At 37.6% G+C, this 20,998-nt stretch overlaps 1 protein-coding gene across 7 annotated transcripts in view; it reads right to left on the bottom strand.

Moving 5' to 3' along the window:
- The window catches only part of DPH6 (diphthamine biosynthesis 6), a 205,680-nt gene that overhangs the window by 2,152 nt on the left and 182,530 nt on the right, over positions 1-20,998 (bottom strand). The window contains exon 16 of one of the 7 annotated variants that reach the window (XR_011739369.1): positions 2,753-3,063. The exons of the other annotated variants lie outside the window; for them this stretch is intronic. The gene's annotated coding sequence lies outside the window, so the exon portion shown is untranslated. The remainder of the gene's footprint in view (positions 1-2,752; positions 3,064-20,998) is intronic. 7 annotated transcript variants of the gene reach the window in all.

The following is a 20,998-nucleotide window of genomic DNA, read 5'->3' as shown; positions in this document are numbered from 1 at the left end:
TAGTACTCTGTAAACAAAATTCTACTCTCAAGTCCCACTGCGGTGCATCGATGTACTAGAAGTTAAAGTAGGCCATTTTAATGCGGCTGTCAGCTGCTCTAAATGGACAGGTATGTGTGGCAGAAGTTTGTAAATTTGAAGTCCATTATAGGAACAGAATTAATAATGGAGAAGATTTAATTAGGAGAATATGGAAGAAAAAGAATGGAAAATTTAAACTCAGCATCAAGATGCTACTGGACATGTTGCAGCCTCACTGGACATGTGAGAAATCCAGCCACACAGAACCCTCAGAGATGGCTGCTGAAAACCTTCCAAATGCCCCTCCAAAAGACAGCTTCCTGATGGTAAGGTATGACCTGTATGGGTTTTGGTTGCAATAAGTTATTTCTGTCTGCAGCTTCTGTGATTATGGCAATTCTTTATAACACTAAGCAATCTTGGCTAGCGAGGGTGTAAAGAGGGCAGAACTTGAAGACTGTCAGAGCTTTATTTTTTGGCATCACTGCCTGTGAAACTGTGAATAGGCAGTTCAGTCAAAGTGTTACTTCATCCACGATAAAAGAGGGATTTTGCGATTGTATTCACTGAAGCCAAAACTCTTCTCCCTTGTTACCTGGCAGCAGTAGTATAAATTAATGTAATCATGGCAATGCCGCCAACAAAATATTGCAGATAGTACCAGTCTTCTGAAATCCTGCTGACTTCCTTCGGTATTAACATCATTGATATTAGAGGTAAAACCAGACAAAGGTGAGCAAAAGATCAACAGTCACCTCGAATGTCAAAGGACTTCTTCATGTTGTTTGTAAAATGGGACTCAGTCTTTGGATCGCAGATATTCAGCAGTGACCTGATAATTAAGCATCAGCTAAAAATTTCATTCTAAACTTTGATGTCAGAAAACTTTATAGTTATGCTGGCTCGGAAGGCATTAAGAGAAAGTGGAAGGCAAGTGACCTCAAAAATCACCAACTCCACCCTATTAAAATTACATTTCCTTTTTTTCCTCATTTAAAATTGTGAAAATATCATTTTAGTCTTTAACTATTTTCACAGGTTTAAAAGCTGTGAAACGGCATTAAAATGCCAAAACAGACTGAGAGATTACTTTCAAAGGAAGAATTTGAAAGTGAGGCTATCTGGAAATACAACTCCATTCTTTGGGGTTTTTTTTAAGTGGTCAAAATAGCCATAAATATTTACATTTGAACATGCCCAAGTGGACTTGGCTAACAGCCAGGAAGAGCCACCTTTCCCAAAGACGACCACATTTTCTATCGCGAACTGTTGCAGCAAAGCCTACACATATAATTGAAATGTGGATGAAAATCTGGGACATATGCCTCTAAATGTTTATTATACTTATAAATCAAATAGTTTGATATTAAAACATTCTACCTTAGATGTGCATCAGCAGCCCTTCCATATAAGATGACACAACCTAACACAATAAGCTATTGTTTTTAAAGGGGTTTTTCACACTAAGTAGATAAAACAATGTCCTCAGAGTCCCTAAAGGGTCATTTCAAATGATTAGGAAGATGATTTTTATATCTGTGCTGTCATTAGCTTCAGCAGGATTTAGGCAGTATGAGGTGAGGCCACAGACTCCACTTATGTTTCCAAAATCAGATCCCCATTACTGCTGACGTACTCTTGCTTCACTGGATATTTGTAGGGGAGGAGTAATCTAATGGCTCATATTAAACAGAAAAATAGTAACAAAGAGGAAGATTGCATTTAGCCCAGTACATAAAAAAAATCACTGTCATATTACAACTACCATCCTTCCTTCACTTTTTAACCAAAAGATATTGTTACATTGCTTAGAGCAGGTTTTTAAATCCCTGAGCTAATAAAGCTCCACTGCTTCAGCTGTGGAGATCTGACATGCAGCATGTTCTTTGAAAAGAAGCATCACAGGGGATCAGGTTCCTTACAGTTGACTAAGAGTTCCAGTCCCAAAAGATGTGCCCCTGGTATGCAGAACACTTAACCCTTCGACCAGTATCAACATGACTATTCACAAATTATTGATGTTCCTAAATCCCTGGCAGATTTGAGACAGTTCTTGTCTCCCTTGAAGCCAAAGCATATGGTCACTAATGAGATGGATTAAAAAATACATATACACATTTGAGGCTTTGCCATGTGAATGTAAAGCCACAGAAATGGTAGAAGATGATTGAACTGGACTGAACACTGCTAAACACATGATTAGCCTCTTGTTACGGATCATTTCCATTGATCTATATACAGTTTTGCAGCATAGTTTAATTAAAGCTGTCTGGAACAAGCCTCTGCCCTAAATGATCAGGGCAGAGCAATGAAAAGGTGAAACATGAGGAACTGGAGACCTCCCCTTCCTTTCTTAAACATCCATCTGCCTGTCTATGCGGTTTACACCCATAGCAAGGAAAGAAAATGTGCTTTTAGAAAAAAGTCTTTTGCTGCTGTTTATGAGGCTTATGTGCCAGAGAAATCAGCACTTTTACTTAAGATAATATAAAATGATATAGCAGAATGTAAGATTTTAAAACAAAACCTGTACAATTGCCTTGCTTCATTTTCTTTTATACCTTCCTGTCCAAAATAAACCAAGTAAACAAAAACATACTGTTGGAATATAGAGGCGAGTCACTTAGCAAAATATGATTTTGTGCTGAATTTTTGTTGCAGCTGTAAAGATTTTAAATGACAATGATGTGGACATTTTGCATAGTCCAATACTTGGCTTTTCATACGGTACCTCATGGTTTCCTTTACTATTCTTGATATCACTTCATGTTGGTCATATTGGTCATTTCTCTCTTAAGGGACTGTTTTCAAAATCCTCTGCTCACAACAAAACTGGAGGCAACATCCTCTGAATAATTGTATTTCCATTTTGAAAACATATCAGCTGGATCTTCAGAAATACTAAGAGCCCAGGAGCTCCAGGGAAAACTGACCAAAGGTATGTTACTCAATGCTTTTATAAATTTCTTCCAAAAATATAAAATTTGAAGTCAGTCTTGGTTGGTTTTGTTTGTTTGTTTGTTTTCCACATGGGAAACATTCCTATGAACAACAAGAGAAAAATCAACAATAAAATTAGGAGGATGGAAATTGAACTTGCTTTGGAAGACAACCATTCCTGATTATTTATCCTGTTATTACACTAATTTCCCTTGGTCCTTCTGGTTTTGAGCGAGTTACAGTCTGTCTTTGCCTGCTTATTTATGATATCAGGATAGTGATACTCTACATACTTCTAATGATGATTGGTGTGTAATTGAATTTTGTTAAGGACTACTAACAGGGGGAGTTCTGTGGCACCTTTTGGCAAACCAGACTAGGCACAACTTCTGAGATGATATAAACTCCTTCATGCAATACTGATGATGCACTTCAATCACTCTGGCCTGGGATATTTAGCTGCATACAAGTTAAGCAGCTGCTTTGAATTACAGGGCAAGTCTTGTCATGATATATGAGACAAATGACAAATACAAATTTGGATAAGGCTGTGAAACTGCTTTAAACCTGTGATTACATAAGCCAGTCTTTGAAGTCTATGACAATTGAAGAATATGTGTTCTTTGCTACATAACTTTCAAAACCTAATCTGTACTGTAAAGATTTGTTAAGCTGTGTCTAGATTTCTCTGCCTTCTTCCAAATTCAGCAGTTGATGAATGAGCTTTCCTGTTGCATGGTAAATACATAGTAACATTTGTTTAAAAAATTAAAAACTAACTGGCATAATTAAAAAAAAAATTACTTTTTCTGGCCTATATGTAAACTATACATACCTCAAAATTAAAAAACCAACCAAACAAAAAAGAAATTACAGAGGGAGTTGCAGTTGCATTTGGAACACAGGTCTCTACAAGCACATGCCTGGTCAGGTGCCAAAACAGCCACTCAGATCTGCACAAGTCTGATTTGCAAACAATTCTTTTATAAAATTGTATCCTCAATGATTTGTCTGATTTCATTTAAGTTTGCCTTGCACTTATGGACCCATCTATACTGAAAGTCTTCTTGCTTCTCACACCAAACTAGGTTTAGTTCCAACAGTGAAAATGTCTTTTTCAAGTAAGCACATAACAGGTAAAAATACAGCCTGGACTGGAAACACTAAAGCCAGAGTCAGCTATCCTCTTTCGGCTTTTCCCTAATACCAAAGAACCATTTCAGATGACTGCAACATTTTATGTGAAGGATATGTTTATTAGGATCCAGACTGATAGGACTCTGCTGTTTTGGTCATAAAATACTGTGGGATGTAGGCACAGATATATACAAAACAGGGTAACACTTCATCCAGCAGACTATTCACCAAATGAATTCATATAATTATTGACTAGTTTGGGTTGGAAGGGATCTTCAAATGTTATCTATAATACTCCACCGCTCCTGCAATGAGCAGGGACATCTTCAACTAGATCAGGTTGCTCAGAGCCCTGTCCAGCCTGGCCTTGAATGTCTCCAGGCATGGGGCATCTACCACCTCTCTGGGCAACCTGTGCCACTGTTTCACCACGCTCTTCTTCTTCCTTATATCCAGTCTCAATCTCCCCTCCTTCAGAGTAAAACCCTGTCCTGTCACTACAGGCCCTACTAAGAAGTTCGTCCTCATCTTTCTTATAAGCCCCTTTAGGTACTGAAAGGCTACAATGAAGTCTCCCCAGGTCCTCCTCCAGGCTGAACAACCTCAACTCTCTCAGCCTGTCCTCATAGAAAAGGTGTTCCATCCCTCTGATCATCTTGGTGGCCCTTCTCCAACAGGTCCATGTCTTTCTTGTACTGAGACAATCTGCAATGAAGAGTTTTATTATATTTTACTGCTAGTCCTGTTTGTGCAGTGAACTTCTTGTCCCTTTGGAATCTATCCTGAACCTGAAAAAAACAGTTCTAGCAATGTTTTTACACAGGATACAGTGAAAACATAATGAAAGCTGCTGTAGGCTTGGATGGGTACCCACAGGAGTCGGAGCAACTCTTTCTACAGCAGAGCAGAGGAAGAAGAAAATGAGCTGTGTTTCCCTGCATGCCTTACTGATAACTCCTGCTCTAAGAATCAGTGAGGAGAAGCTGGGAGTGTGCAAGGTAGCAGTCATGGACCTTACTGTTTACGGGAGATACAAGAAAGATGAGTGATTGGTTTATCTTAATCCAAAGTACTTAGCCCCTGAGGATGCCTGTGCTCTGCACCACCAGCAGCAAGAGGAGGGGGACCGCTGGCCTCAAATGACCTGCTCTGAAGGAATCCAGAACTTGCCTCTTCTCCTCCCAGCCTCACCAACCTCTCAGCTCTTCCTCTGCTTTGATGAGAGGGTGTGGAAAGAAAAGAGGGCCGCTGACAATCAGGATGGGCATTAACATTTACAGGAACCTCACTTTTCTAGAGCTGAGTCACTTGGCTGAGTAACTGTGGAAGTTTTTTTAGACTGTAACTAATGTATTTTTTAGCATCTGAAAGAAAATTAGCAGACAAAACAGTTATTTTTAGTGCTGGTTTGATTGTGGGCCTGTCAGCCTTGGCAATGCATCTCTTTCATCAAGCTGCCACGATACCTTGTTTTGTTTTCAGAGCAAAGTTTGATTAAAGACCAATTTCTGAAAAGTTACTCACTGTGGGCGTTAATTAGAGCTTTCTGGACTCTGCAGGGTTTAGCTTGTGATCCATTTCACTTACTAAACCCTGTAATTCAAGTTACATGAAGATGGGAATGAACCAACCCCTTTCTATTCTTCTTAAACCTTCTGTTTAACTGAGTCGTGAAAGAAACTCTCTTCTTTCCTTCCCTAATATGGAATACTAATTTCTGACCATTTCTAAACAAAATTAAAAATAATACTTCACATCTATAAAGAGTTTTCAAACTAATGAACTGAGACACATCCAGGGAGCTTCAGAACACCGTAGGTAAACACGAGGAAGCCTTTGCCTCTAAATAATGTTTTCAGTGGTGCCCAAGTATACTGTATATCTTTGGAAAAACAGGTAAACATCTATTTCCCTTCCTCTACATTTTTCTGGGAGAGGTATACAAATATTGTCACTTTGTAAGAGAAGGTCCCTGGCATTTCCCTCCTCTCCTCTTATTAGCAGACAAGAAAAGCCTTTTGCCTTTCTGTAAGCAAAAGGCCAGCTACTAGCTCAAAAATCTTAGAAAGCTGGTTGATGAAAAAAGACTTAGCACTACTTGTGGGTAATAAAGAGCAGATTGAAGCTGAATGTATAACATGCTAATAAATTAGGAACTGTGTAATAAAATGCAAACACCAGCAGACAGAAAAAAACAGCCCAAACCAAAACCTAACCCAGCTACATTGGACATTTGAAACTAAGCTAGACAAAACATGAAACCACGTACTAAAGATAACAGACCTGTAAAAGATAAGATGACCTAAAATGGTCCATCTCTTTTTCTCTCCAGCAGAGCACCTGCACATGAGAACTGAGGCTAGATGAGGCAAGGTATTTAAGGAGAACTCATGTATACTATCATCTTAAAAGATCCTCTCCCGAGTATATATTCTCTCCTGAACTTCCTTCCAAGTTTTGAAATCTAAAGTTTGAAAGCTGGTATGGACTCTTCCTAGGGCTGCACAGGGTGACAAATGATGAGGAAGTAAGCAAATCAGGCAATCATAATTATCAAATGAGGTTTTATACTGAAATTTATAAATATTCCAATTTCAATCCCAAATGCCATCCCTAAGGCAATTACACCACCTAACTCTTTCTGGATATACAGAAGTTACCTTCCAAAGTACACACAGTACCAGTCAATTTAGGTGTGTTATCATGCACATCAACAGCAAGTTGCAGAAAGAAATGTGACTTTTTTAAAGACAAACAAATGTTGCTGAGCTTCTCTGCACATTAGTTATGGCTGTTTCTCAGTAGAAAGAATTAATTGAGATTTACCTTCCATAATAATTCTTTCAAGCTGCTGGCTATGGTTTAGAAAATAGTAGGGCACGAAAACTTATTGTTTTGTGTTTTCCAGTGTTCTGTTTTCAGCCATGTCCTACATATAGGTTGAGAATTGGCCTATACAAGGTTATAAATGTAGACTTACGTTTGAAATGTCATTAACCTTCTGCACTAAATAAAGAAACACTTAAGCATGCCCTTCCAGTACTCACAGTGAGGTCTAAATATAATTTCAAAGAGAATGGAGGGCTGAATCTTCTGAGTACAATCACTCAAGGAAGAACTTGTGCTTTTTCTAAAACCATGACAGAGTGCAAAGATCACAAGCCTGTTTTCCCTGTGTGCTGTCAACCCTATAACGACCCAGTCTCTTCCAGGGGTGGATGTTTATTGAACTTGTGCGCAGCTGTGTTCAGAATCTCTGGGGAGGATGGGCTGTAATGACACCAAACAGGGATGAGTTATGAATGGAGACAGATTATTATAAACATATGAAGCAGTAAGGACCAATTTTTGTTTTTTCAAGACGCATCTGAGAATGCACTTCACAGTACTTGCAGGCACATTTTTGCTTATATAGTCACCTGAACGTGCTTATGCAAACAGAGAAAACTGCAGGATTCACTAGAGGTTCACACATAGGTTTTTTGTTGGATGCAAAATCAGATAAATGTGTACTTCCTTGATTTTTATTTTCAGATTAATTGAAAACTCAGTGTGAAAATGATCAACTGCAACAGCACCTGTGCAGTAATTATGAAACTTGCCTTTTCACCCTTAGGTCACATTACAGCTACTGACTCTTGGCCCATAGTCCAAGAGCATGAGATGGCACAGATTTGCAAAATGATGGACAGTTGGTGGCTGTGCCTTCCAGGTACGGTTGGGGACACTGGTGGGGCAATGTGTGTGGGAAGCTCAGCTGTGCCTGCTGGTAATTCAAGAACTTTTATCTCCAGGGCCTGTCAATCTGGCACCTTTCACAAGTGTTAAATTCACTTAAGTATATTTTTTAAGAAGCTGTCATGAGACATACTGAAGCAAATATGTCCTTCAGTGGTTACACATGGACTTGGTTGTAACAATGTTTGTTAAGTGCTTTGACATCCCCAAATTATATCTTTGGTACAGCTTCCACATTTGTTGGTTTATTCAAGTCCACTAAAACTCATGGGTTGAAGAACTATCTGATTGGACACACTGCATTCAAAAGGCCTGATCATGAAGAGATGTTTTTATAACCAGTAAACACAACATACATCTGCCGATTGGATAATTTAGTCTACAAATAATATAAAGGGTTTCTAAAGTACTTCATGGCAAGCATCTTTAGATAGGCTACAAAGAAGATGATATAGTCCTTGCTTTATGTCAAGTTAAGCTGTGATCATTTAAAATAATATTGATGGAATAATTGTTTTCAGTTTCTAGGCCAGATTCTCAGCTTCTGTAAATTGTAGCTATGCTAGTTTACACCTGCTGAGGAGCATGCACAGTAGATAACATAGAATCACAGAATGTCCTGAGTTGGAAGGGACCCAAAAGGACCATTGTGTCCAACTCCTGTCCCTGCACAGGACAACCCCACAGTTCACACCATGTGTCTGAGGACATTGTCCAGTCTCTTCTTGAACACTGTCAGGCTCAGGGCCATGACACCTCCCTGGGGAGCCTGTTCCAGTGCTCCAGCACCCTCTGGGTGAAGAACCTTTTCCTGATGCCCAACCTAAACCTCCCCTGGCACATCTTCCTGACATTCCCTCAGGTTCTGTCATCGGTTGCCAGAGAGAAGAGATCAGCACCTGCCCCTCCTCCTCCCCTTGTGAGGAAACCATAGACCATGATGAGGTTTCCCCTCAGTCTCCTCCAGGCTGAACAAACCAAGTGACTGTAGCCGCTCCTCATATGGCTTCCCTTCCAAAAGTTCACCAGCTTAGTAGCCCTCTTCTTGACACTCTCTGGTAAGCTTATGTCTTTTTTATTCTGTGTTGCCCAGAACTGCACACAGTGCTCCAGGTGAGTCCGCACCAGTGCAGAGCAGAGCAGGACAATCACCTCCCTCTCCCGGCTGGCAATGCTGTGCTTGATGCACCCAGGGCACGGTTGGCCCTCTTGGCTGCCAGAGCACACTGTTGGCTCATGTTCAACTTGCCGTTGACTAGAACCCCCAGATCCTTCTCTGCAGAGCTGCTCTCCAGCATCTCGCCTGCCAGTCTGTATGTACACCCAGGGCTGCCATGTCCCAGGTGCAAAACCCGGCCCTTGCCCTTGTTAAACTTCATGTGGTTGGTGATTGCCCAGTTCTCCAGTTTGTCCAGGTTCCTCTGCAGGACCTCTCTGCCCTCAAGAGTGTCAACAGCTCCTCCCAATTCTGTGTCATCAGCGAACTTACTTAGTATTCCCTCAAGTCCTGTGTCAGAGTCATTTATAAAGACATTGAAGAGTGGTGGCCCTAAGATGGATCTCTGTGGAACCCCTCCAGTGACTGGTTGCCAGCTCAACATCTGACAACTTCTGCAAAATTAGCTGGAACAAGCTAAAAATTAGGGTAGACCTGTAGAGATGGAAGAAACCCCGGCTTCTGTTCTAATGGGCAAATTGTGCTGCTGGAGGCTGCTGATGAATCTTTAGGCTCTCAGTAGCCACACAACTAACTCTCCTTGATCTGGCAGATTTACATTAATTGGATTTTTATCCTGTATTGTGGAGACCAAAGATATCAGTACCTTCTTATTCCCTACAATCAAGGAAGAAAAGGAGAGAGATGAAAATCTTTTGTTCCTCTTCAAGGCCTCCAAGGATGACAAATAAATCTTGGTGCTAATTGCTTCCTGTGTAATGATATGAGCTCATACTTTGTTATAGATTTGGGAACAGGAGACTGGGAGAGTCATTCAACTGTGTCAACCAACAGCAAAATGAAAGAAAAAGGGTCTGAAACTTGGCTACATAGTGATGTGAGCTGCAAGTGATTTTTTCTCTAACTTAAATTTATTAACAGCAGAATTTATAAAAGCCTTCAGCAAGACTTATGTGCCATTTTATCAGGCACTGAATAAACACTAAATAACAGAAAAGATCTACCACAAAGAGTTTACCATCAACACAAAAAATAGTGAGCTGAAAAAGGAAAGTAGCACAGGTAAGAAACTAAGTCAGAAAACTACCAGAATTGCATGACTGGCTAATGTAATCTATGGAAAAGCCAACAACTGAGCTCAAATTACGACCCACCTCTTCTTCCTCTCAAAAACACACCACAGTGGGCACATGTACAAACAACACAGTGGTCAAGAGTGGAATCATCCTTTTGCTCGCACTGTGTTTGGATCTCTGGAAGCTAAAATCTCTGTCCCAGAAAAGCATTGCTGCACGTGTTGTCAAACCACTTCGCTGCTTGGAGACCTCTGCTGTTCTTCCACCAACATCAACTGCTGGGGTGGTTTACAGGTTACTTGAAAATTACCTGTAGGCTTTAGGCTCTTTCAACAGGAATTTCTGCTTCTGGAGCCTTAAGCCACATCTCCACCAAAATCTACGTTATGTCAAAGAGGTACTGGATTAATGAAACTGAAAATGCTCAGAAAGAGAAGGGATGTGATACTTTAACCACTTGTAAGAAACATGAAGTGCAAGTGATGGAAGGGTGACCTTTATCTTTCCCACAAACAGAAGGCCAACCTATAAGGCACAGCAAAACATCCTTTTGATTTATCCTCGTGCCTCCTTCTGTTTTAAAGATGTGATCTGAGGTATGAGATCTGGTTTTAACAATGTTGTAGCACTGCTAGAGGGAAATAAATTGTTCAAGAAGAGATGTCAGTTTTAAAGGAAAGCAAAGATGCCCACACAGCCCTCTCTTTGGTCAACACTGATACTTTATGCCATGGGCCTTAACTTGTCAGGGAATATCATACCCGCTGCATTGCAGAAGACAGCCGTGAGAAGGACAGACAGGCTGTAGGAAGCCGTCAGCATCTGTTTGTAGAGAGACACTTCTCTCCTGGAACCACTGGAGTGGTCTTACCAGTATTTTCTACACTACATTAGCTGAATGAGTAGTTTGTTTTTGTTTTTGTTTTTTTTTTTTTTTAAGAAAAAAAAAAGGGCTTATCTTTCAGGGTACTTTTTCAATTACACCACTGCTAAGAAGAATCAGGCCATCACCTCTTTTTTGCTTTTGCAGAAAGCACATGTTGGTAGAAAGGAAGGCAATAAATTATGCTCAGCCTAGCTGAATTTTTGCCAAATCACTTTGCAGGGCAAAGGAAACTCATTGACAACCTTCCACAAGAACATTCGGAGTCATTAAAGCCCTAAAAAATCTGGTAAGTCAAGAAGGTGAAATATGGAGACGCTAAAGGTCTACTATTATTAGTATTAATAATAATAATATTGCATTTTTGACTTACCAAGAGCAAAGAGGCATGAGAAAGGAAAACTAACTGGATCTTATAATGTATATTCAGAACTTCATGCTAAGTATATTTTGTGTCCTCCTGCAAATGTTTCAGTTTGTAATTTTAGTAACTGATCTAGGTAAATCTAGCACTTTGAAATGCTACAAACATCAATACTGCCAGATTCAAAGTTAGTGGCACATTTCGTTTTAATGAAGCATAGCACAAAAGAATAAAATAATAATCTACTTGCTTAAAATATAGAAGTTGGTTATTTATTCCAACAGAATTCTAGCTTTCTCTCAGGAGGAATCTGGAAGTTTAAAATTAATTGATCCTTCACTTGGCTGTTATTCTTCTCTCACATTTTAGACATTTTTTGTTTGCTGTCACATTTTTGCTGATTTGTTTTTAAATTATAAATCTAATTTAACTTCATTTTTCTTAAGCCTCTTGCCACAATCCTTTAGAACAATCTACTTGCACTTCCACTCTTAAGGCCAAGTGAAGATTTACAATATGCTAAACTGGGCAAAAATTCTGTAGTATTCAGCACAATGTATTTTATACTTCATCATAATATTTTTTTCTAGCTCCATGTAGATATAACTTTTTCTGCTTTTTATAACAGTTTACTACTTAAATAATTTAATACAACAGTTGTTATATTTTTATTGCAGGCTTATAAAACTTGTACCATAAGTCTCTGCTATGCAATATATTAAACAGATAAGTGACAAAGAAGGGGAGCTGATGATTACTAAAACTGTAATTCAGTCTCCAAGTTCTGAACATGTCATAAAGTGCTTCTGGCTCACTTGAGTCCAGCACATCTTGTCAGCATTCCTCAAATGAGCCACCTCTTCATGTTCAGTTCTCCTTGCATGTTATTTTAATGTTGATACAGGAAAAACAATGATGGTTTCACATTTCAGGCAATGCATTGATGAAGTGGTGGTCAAGAGGCAAGGACCTGGCATAAGGAACCAAGAGGCAGGAATGCCTTTGCCAGCTCTGCCACTGAATTGTTGGAGGTCCCTGGGCAACTTCTTTTGGCTTCAACAACACGTACAGAGCTACGGTTCATTTAATTTTGCAAGGGCTTTCACTTATGTCAAGACAGGTATCTCCTTAAGTCTCAGGGAGGACCTTTGTGTCTGATTTTTGTGTTTATGAGCAACTACAATTCTTGATGCTTTGTAAAAATCAGTCTCTGAATGTCATCCTTCTATTTTTTAGAACAGAAAAAATACTTTGTTGCCTTTGTGAAATGCTTTGAGATTGCCCGATAACTGTTACTGCCTTAGTATATCTGAGAGCTTATGTAAAAGATGCTGCTTCAATGCTTCCCTCAATAAGACTATTTTAAACTATGTTTTTTACATTACAGACCCACTTTACATACTTTTACAGACACAATTCTGTCTACATCTATGAAGTAGGTCACTGTATATACACAAGAATATACAAGTCTGCTACTTCCAAAACTCCTTTGCTGATAATATATACAAAAATAATACTTATTGATCTAAATTTGTCAGAAGTAAATTTTACTGGCTTGGAAATGCCACATTTTTTCCTATTTCTGGAGTAATTATTCATATTTTTGAAACTTAGGATAAAAACTTCAACTAGCTGTGGTACAGATTCTTCACCTAGCGCAGTAAACCATTTCTGCACAAAATGCATCATAGAAACCTTTTTCCTCTATCCTGAGCCTTTTAATAAAAAAGAAGGCATAACACATACGTTACAGAAGTAAAATATTTCAGTTTCTAAGGTCAGGCCTGATAAAAATATCCAGAATATATTTTTGATGGCTTAATCAAAAGAAATGCATAATTAATTCCTGTAAATCACTTAACTGTATAGTCTTAATGCTGCTAATACAAAGGCTCTTTGCCTAGATTATTAAGATTTCTTAGTAGAAATCAGTCTATGACTCCTAAGAGATCAACATAGTCAACTGAGAAATAAATGTACAAACATTTCTATGTCCAAAAATATTATAAGAGCGCAGATATATGCAGGTTAGTTTCTGAATTGTGTTGCTATGATTTCAGCCCTTGTCTGCACTCTGTAAGGTGAAGGACCACAGATGTCTGCATACTCTCTGAGATATTTTTTTTTAATCTGATACTTGAATCATGCAATGCCAAAAGAAATAATAGAAATAAAACCAGTATTGGACTTCTAGATTAAGAAGCAATATTTCCCCTCCCCCGCCCTGCCCTCCCCCTGAAAATGTAAGGCAAAATCCTTGGAAGACAGGTATGTTTATGGACTTGAGAGACTTCAAGAAAAGTACCTAAAAGATAGCAACTCAATTTATTGTGACAGCTACATTTCTGCTTCTTGTTAAATGTCTTAGGTATGATATTTGCCTTTGTATGTTTGTAACTACTAAGATAATTAGATCTGGCCGTCTGTATTAGATGATGGATTTTAAGAAATATATTAAGCTCTCCCAGTCCAGAGATGGTTGCATGCTTTATCAGTTGAATAATCCTCAATAACTGGTCAAAAATGTGCTGCATGTATTGTTCTAATTTCTGTTTACCGCCTATCAAACCTGAAATCTACGGCCAGAATATTGTTTCCATTAGAATGAGACAAAGTGTGGATTTGCTTCTGTAATCCTTTACAAAGGATTCAATAAGGGCAGGCATATTAGGAAGAAATCATTTGGAAAGCAGGAAAAATTTCTTAGGTAATAAACAAGAAAGCATCCTTGTAATTTTAATCACTAACTCCTTAATGCCAGCCTAAACAAATAAATCAAGATCACAAACATCTAAAGAATGAGCTAGTTTCCATATTGAAATGTCTAGAAGTCATCCATTACTATGTCTGCTTTTCCATATAGCAGACACTGAAATCAATATGCTGCACTGGTTCAGTAAATTTGTCTCTTAACAAGTTAATAAAACAGTGATCCCCACATAGTCTTTCCATCAAACTTTCATAGAAAAAAATGAGAATATTAAATGCACCAAGATAGGGAAGATCTGCTCCATTTGCTCTGCAATGATAATCTTCTACAAAAGAGGATTTTTATTATTAATTCTTCACCTTCTGGGGATATTATAATTTCCTAGAATATAAAAATGCCTTAAGCACAGCAATTTGCTGAGCTAGACTGAATTTCAGGATGTTTCAAATGAGCTGATAAACAACTGCATAATTAGCAATTATTAGATCAAGACTGTACATTACAGATACAAGAGTGAACCAACCAACCAACAGACAAGCAAGTTGCAGATATTGTTTTTAAAACTATGAGTCAGTTTTATGCTCTGACGTGCATCACAACTTTTCTTTTAAAGAATTAAGTGCCCTTCTGCTTATTTTTCCTTTAGAAATGCAGATTATTCTATCAACCAAATCCTTGGAGTCTTAATCATTGGACACATCCTTCTGTGTATGAATAATAAGGAGTTTACAAGCTGAATATAACTCATGCGCTAAAAGTGATTAGACTTTTTTTTTTTTAATTAAATAGTTACAAAGCACTTCCATAGGCATGTTAAACTCATGACCTAGCGTATTTCTCAAGCCTTGCATTCTGCAGCTCTCTAATGAAATATATTATTTTACCTTATAAAATAAGGATTGCAATCTACTACAAAAAAAGTTAAGTGTAAAATTAATTTATACTACCATCATGCTTTCAGGACATGGGTATTTGTTACTTATATATAATTCTGTAAAGCAGTCAGAGAGTGGCTGGGAAATGTGGCAGCTACATGAAAGAGACAACACTAAAGCTGCTTGAGATGAAGAATAAAGTTACTAGCTGAGTTTTTCTCTAAAAGAATTAGACATGGAACAGTTAGTAGGGCTGATACCTATAGTGACAGTTTCAGGTTTCAGCACAGGTCTACCAAAACAACATAACCATCGAAATGAATGGTACAATTCATACTATTCAAAAATTACTGTTTTAATTCTGACTTGATTGCATCTAGGACAACTACTCTACAAGAATTTACAGTGATTAATAATTTTAGTCATAAGTGATATAAACATATTTTTTAAAACATGAAAATTCAAATTTGAAACCATTGGTTTGCATGAAAACAAGATTTTGTTTTCAATTTGGGATGGAATTACTACAATGTAATTTAATGGTTTAAAAGCTAGACTTATAATAAAAACAGCCCCCCGTTCCAAATGATTATTAATCTCATTGTAAAATACACTATAGGATGAAGGGTCCCTTAGAGGTGTCTGCTGCCCAATACAAAGAACCTAATCTGTTATGTTAAACAAAAACGTTGACTTCTTTTAGGCAGTTAGACAAAATTGATCTTATCCTGGCTGTCCAGGCACCTGTGTATTGTGTCACTTGTTTGTAACAGTAACACAGAATTTAAATGGACCCCTGGTTAATTCAGTTATTACTGCAGACAATTCATTGCAGAGTCCCTTAAACAATCAGCTAATCCTTCCTATTCCAAATTCTTCTGGAAAGCTTTTCCAGTCTCAAACATGAACTTCAAGTAGAAATTTAATCAGTGTTCATAAAAGACAGTAAAGCTAAAATGCAACACTTACAAGAGCAGAACAATTTAGACATACTTTATTTAAAGATATATTACAATCTCTTTGCCTAGTAAACTTTTCCCTGTCACTCTCATTGTTCAAAAATAGTTTATTTAATTTTTAAAAAGTGCAGAATAGAGAAGTTTGCCATTCAGTGATTCTAGCTTGGAAGAAATTTCAAAGGGAAAAGATTAGCTGCTTAGAAGCAGTTATAATCAGAAAAGCAACAGTATAAATTGGAAGCTTCTTACTCAGATCTGCTAGTTTGTGGTCTGCATTTCCTCTTATCTCTTCAATTGTGAGAGCATTTCAAAACACTTAGTAAAGTGATTGGTCTTCACATTTACCATGGATGCAGGGCTAAATTCAGACTTTAGGCCAAGCTTAATTTTAAGTGTTGAAAACAAACAAGCTTTCTCTGACAGGTTAATTAAAATAAAGGCAGCTATTTAAATCTGCCCAAGGATATGCATGTCAGTGGTAGTCTCAGTGGTGACATTTGGCAAGCAGTATGTAGATGAGGTAGTCAAATAGACACGCTATTAAAAGTAATACTTTATGAAGCAACCAAATCATATACAGTTAGGTAAGCTATATGCACATTCTTTTAGCCCTAAAGACCCAAATTTAGCTAAGACTAATATATTGGTTCTGTTCTAACCAATGTAATTATTAACTACGGGTCACCAAGTAAACATCTACTTTTGTGAAAGGAAGAGTTGCTAACTCAGTGATGTATTTCCCCACATTTATAGGATTACTGACACAGAATCGTTATAAAGCATTGTGGAACTGGGAGGTGGGAAAAGGATTTTGGTGGAACAGGGCGCCACTTCTTGTATTCTGGGGTTCAAGTACAGAGTTTTAAACAGTTGCCTGCAGTAGCAGCATGACTGCAGAAGGTCATGCTTGTAGCTGACAGGGATGTCATAGAATAATGTTAAAGAAAAGACATTCAATGGAGCAAACTATTGAATCTCTGGACTGGGGACACTTGGAGGTGGATCACTATGATATGCATGCTTTAGAGAGCTCTCTTCTATCACACACACTGTACTCTACAGGTAAGGGATTCACATGGTGCTGATTTCAATACTGAATTTGTTCATTTGTTTTAGGCAAACATTAATCAATACAATAAATGCAAAAAATATTTTAAATTTGGAACCAGATCAAAGAAAATAATTCTGATTCCATTCTAAGTCAATAGTAAAACTAGTAATTTCAATAAAGGTCATCATGACCCCAAGACAACATGATAAGGAGTAGCTTCTACTCCTGCATTTATACAGTCCTAAAATTACATTCGGCCCTTTGAAGGCAACCGTGAGGCTGATGTGCCGCCAGTGAAAATGAGTTTGACACCCTGTGATAAGGTTTCAACAAGCACTGAATAAAGCAAAAACACTTGATACAAATGGCCTAAGTGACCTGCTAGTTTTCCCAGCACAAAACTCTCCTGAAAACTGCACAAAGTGCTGCAGAGAGATGAATTGCACAGGACAGTTCAGAGAATGCTGAAACTTGGAATGTTTTCTGGCACTATACCATCCGAGACATATCTGTAATTACCTACAAAAAGAGACTATATTGGCTCCTATGTTAGGAGATCAAAAAAGGACCACTCAGTTGGCAGCCTTTGTTTTTTCTTCTGGTTTTGGATCAAGATCAATTAACTATCAATTAGAAACGTGTCTTTCAATTCTGATAGTTCTCTGTCACCTTTTGAATTAATGAAAATGTAGATAAAGTCAGTCAGACAGAGCACAGCAAGGCAAAGCTATTCTGCCTCAAGATAACTCCAGAAACGGAATTACTACTGTTATAGGAAATCCATAACAACTTTGCAGGGAGGCCTGATATCAACTCTTCATTAGTTATGAACATCAAAAAATAAATTATTGCTTGCTTATATACATATAGAATAGTGGCAGACACAAAAAATGCCCAAATACTGAGAATTATGTGCCTTCTCAATACTTTGGACTCACTACATGGTAAGAGTTAAAAAGTTTTTAGCAAGCACCATAGCAAGTTTGAGTAGCTTGTCAATTTTTATCATAGATTCATAGAATAGTTTGCTTGGAAGAGACCTTCAAAGCTCATCTAGTCTAACTCCCCTGCAACAAGCAGGGACATCTTCAACTAGATCAGGTTGCTCAGAGCCCTGTCCAGCCTGGCCTTGAATGTCTCCAGGGATGAGGCATCTACCACCTCTCTGGGCAACCTGTGCCAGTGTTCCACCATCCTCATTGTAAAAATAATTTTCTTCAAGTAATTGTAAAATTTATATGTTATCCTCACCTAATGCCAATGATTGGGACACTTTTCATATTGCTAGTTTTAGCCTATTACGTTAAGAAAAAAAATCTGAGAATGTATTCTATCCAGTTTGGCATATGTCCATACTCTACTATGTTTGACACATCTGTACTAGGAAGGATAATGGAAGTATGACTTTAATATTAGTTCTGACAATAAGAAATAAGACTTAAGTGTGTGCAATACAATCATATCACTGACTCTTGATAATCCTCCACTGGTTACACTACTGTTATTATGAATTCTTAGAGCACAGCCTATATAATTCTGTTTTACCAGTAGTATTTCAAGAGTTTGACTACAGGTCATGTGCATACATTGCTGGTGCCTTACTTTCAAAATTAGGCTTATTTATACAATGTTTGAAAAGTCTGGCCTAAAGCCACAGTATTCACAAAAATGTTTAATTTTTCATCTTTGGTCTTTGTCACAGGCACTAAAACCGTTTTAATAAGCAAGGCTTAATCCTTTCATAGTAAGAGTAGACTATATATCTTTGTTTATATATAGATTCATTTACTTACGTGACATTGAGGTTCCAGTTACCACGTGACAGGTCAGTATCTACCACTTTGAGCACAGCTTTACACGTATTGTGCAAGCCAAGACCTTTTATTTCTTGACAGTATGTCAACTCAGTAGAATGAAATATTTTCTATAGCAAACACATTGTTAGAGAACAAACCAAACTACTCAATCCAAGCTGTCAGAAGAAAATTAAATACATGACCTATGTGGTCTATGGCACCACACATAAAACCAGTAATAATTTAACTTTTGCAGGACAAGTTGATGTGTTTTAATTTCTGTATCAGTTGCTTTTTCATTTACTGTTCTAACATTACAGCAGTATATTTTCAGAGGTGATATGTTGGAAAGGATGCTTCAATATGGTGCAGGCACAGTTCATTAATACTTCTGATTTCTTAAGTTTCAAAAAATAAGGCAGCTTCTCAGGAAACTACTTAAAAATTGCTATTATGCATCAAATTTGTCCTCTTCTGACTTTCTCTCTTCAGTTCTATGCAGTGTTCAATGGCATTTCTCATCTCTCATAAGTATTTCAGTCTTAGATCCTGGTTACCATTTCTCTCCAAACAGAGTAGACTCTCCTCTGAGGAATAATAAGCTATATACTTTAATTATATTAGGTACTAGCCAGAATTCTCTGAAGGTGATGAGTAAAATAAAAGGAGAAGGGAGGTATATTGTCCTCGAAAAATCATTTGCTGAAGAAAGCATTTGCCCTCCTGAGCGACTTTGTGTAAATCAGTATCAATACATTGTGTAAGAGACTATTTTATGATCATATGACAGTTTGCTGTAAGGACTTTACTGCTTTCAGCATTTTGCAAGTTTCCCTACAAACATTAAGGAAAATAAAAGTACTTTCTTTCTCAGGCTTTTTTAAAGACTCTGGTTACTCTGAGACCAGTTCCTTCCAGTTGATTGCAAATTATCTCATATTGCCACCAATTTGCTTCCTTGTCTTCCATGTGTCAGCACATTCTAATTTCCCACCGCCACAGACCTTTTTTTTTTTTTTTTAAGGAGGAAAAAGCTCAGTTTAATTGTAAAAAGGCAACAAATAAAATCAGTAAAATCAGACTAGAGACAGTGAATAGCCAGAGCCATTACCACAAACTTAACTGTCAGGACCAAACTATGTTCTTCACCTAAACTTTGAATTATGAATTCACAAATTACTAGTAACTTTACTACTTACTGAGCAAAATGAACTCATTCTAACCTTTAAAGCTATCAGTAATTTTTAATAGCAAACATGCATGTTCTAAATCCAAGACACACAATTTTCAATAGCCAATTGTTCTTCATCTACTCTGTGGCCACAGAATAAATGAAAATATATTTCATTGAACTGTATACGTAACAGTGAAATTTGCTACTGACAGATAAAATACTACCTATACAATAACATTATAAAAGAATAAAGCGAAGAAAATAGATTTGTCAAAATGATCATGATAAAAACAAAGCTTAGTATATTTCAGAACAGGCAGTACATGGGTTTTTTTTCTTTAAAGCAAAATGAATCCAAAGAAAGGTGTCAAGGTCTGGTTAAGAAATATAAGCTGACAGTGAATTATGTACCAAATTTAATTAGAGAACCTATGGCAACTCAAACTGTGTAAGGAAAAAAGTAAAGAGATCAAATCTGAAAGACCCGTTCGTGTAAATATGGCACTATTTTCTTTAAAAGATGGTCGGACCTGATAAGAATCCTGACTCCATTAAAGTTGAAAGGAGTTTTGCCACCAGCTTAAGTGAAACCAGGATTTCATGACGTGTGTTCATTTACACCTGTTCACATCATCTGCTTTTTATGTCTTTTACCATTTTGGAATCTGGAGTCCTGTGCAGAAGGAGAGTAGGCTGGTGAAAGTATTTGGCTAGAATTCAGGAGACAAAGGTTCAGTTTCTGTCACAGGCTTACTGCGAAAACCTGAGTAAGTCACTACCTCCTTCTCTTGTGTCCAGGTTCCTTCTCAGTAAAATTTAGGTGATGATACTAAACTCCTTTCTAAGGTCCCCTGAGATCAAAAGATAGAAAGTGCTACAGCTAGGGTTTTTTTTCACCCACCGCTTACTAAATTCCAACATGACACCAGTGTGATATCCCTGAAGGCTCAAGATGAAAAACATCACTGGGAATTTTAGAACCTTGTTTTGCTTGATGAGAATGCATAAGAAAACAACTAGCTTTTAAGTTAGTAATAGTGGCAGGTATTAAAAACATTTGTATGTAAACACAAAACTATTAAGGAAATAGCTGAGGA

The sequence above is a fragment of the Patagioenas fasciata genome, chromosome 5, assembly GCF_037038585.1.
Source record: "Patagioenas fasciata isolate bPatFas1 chromosome 5, bPatFas1.hap1, whole genome shotgun sequence".
Classification (NCBI taxonomy): Eukaryota; Metazoa; Chordata; class Aves; order Columbiformes; family Columbidae; genus Patagioenas; species Patagioenas fasciata.
This window is presented reverse-complemented; position numbering and strand designations above follow the sequence as displayed.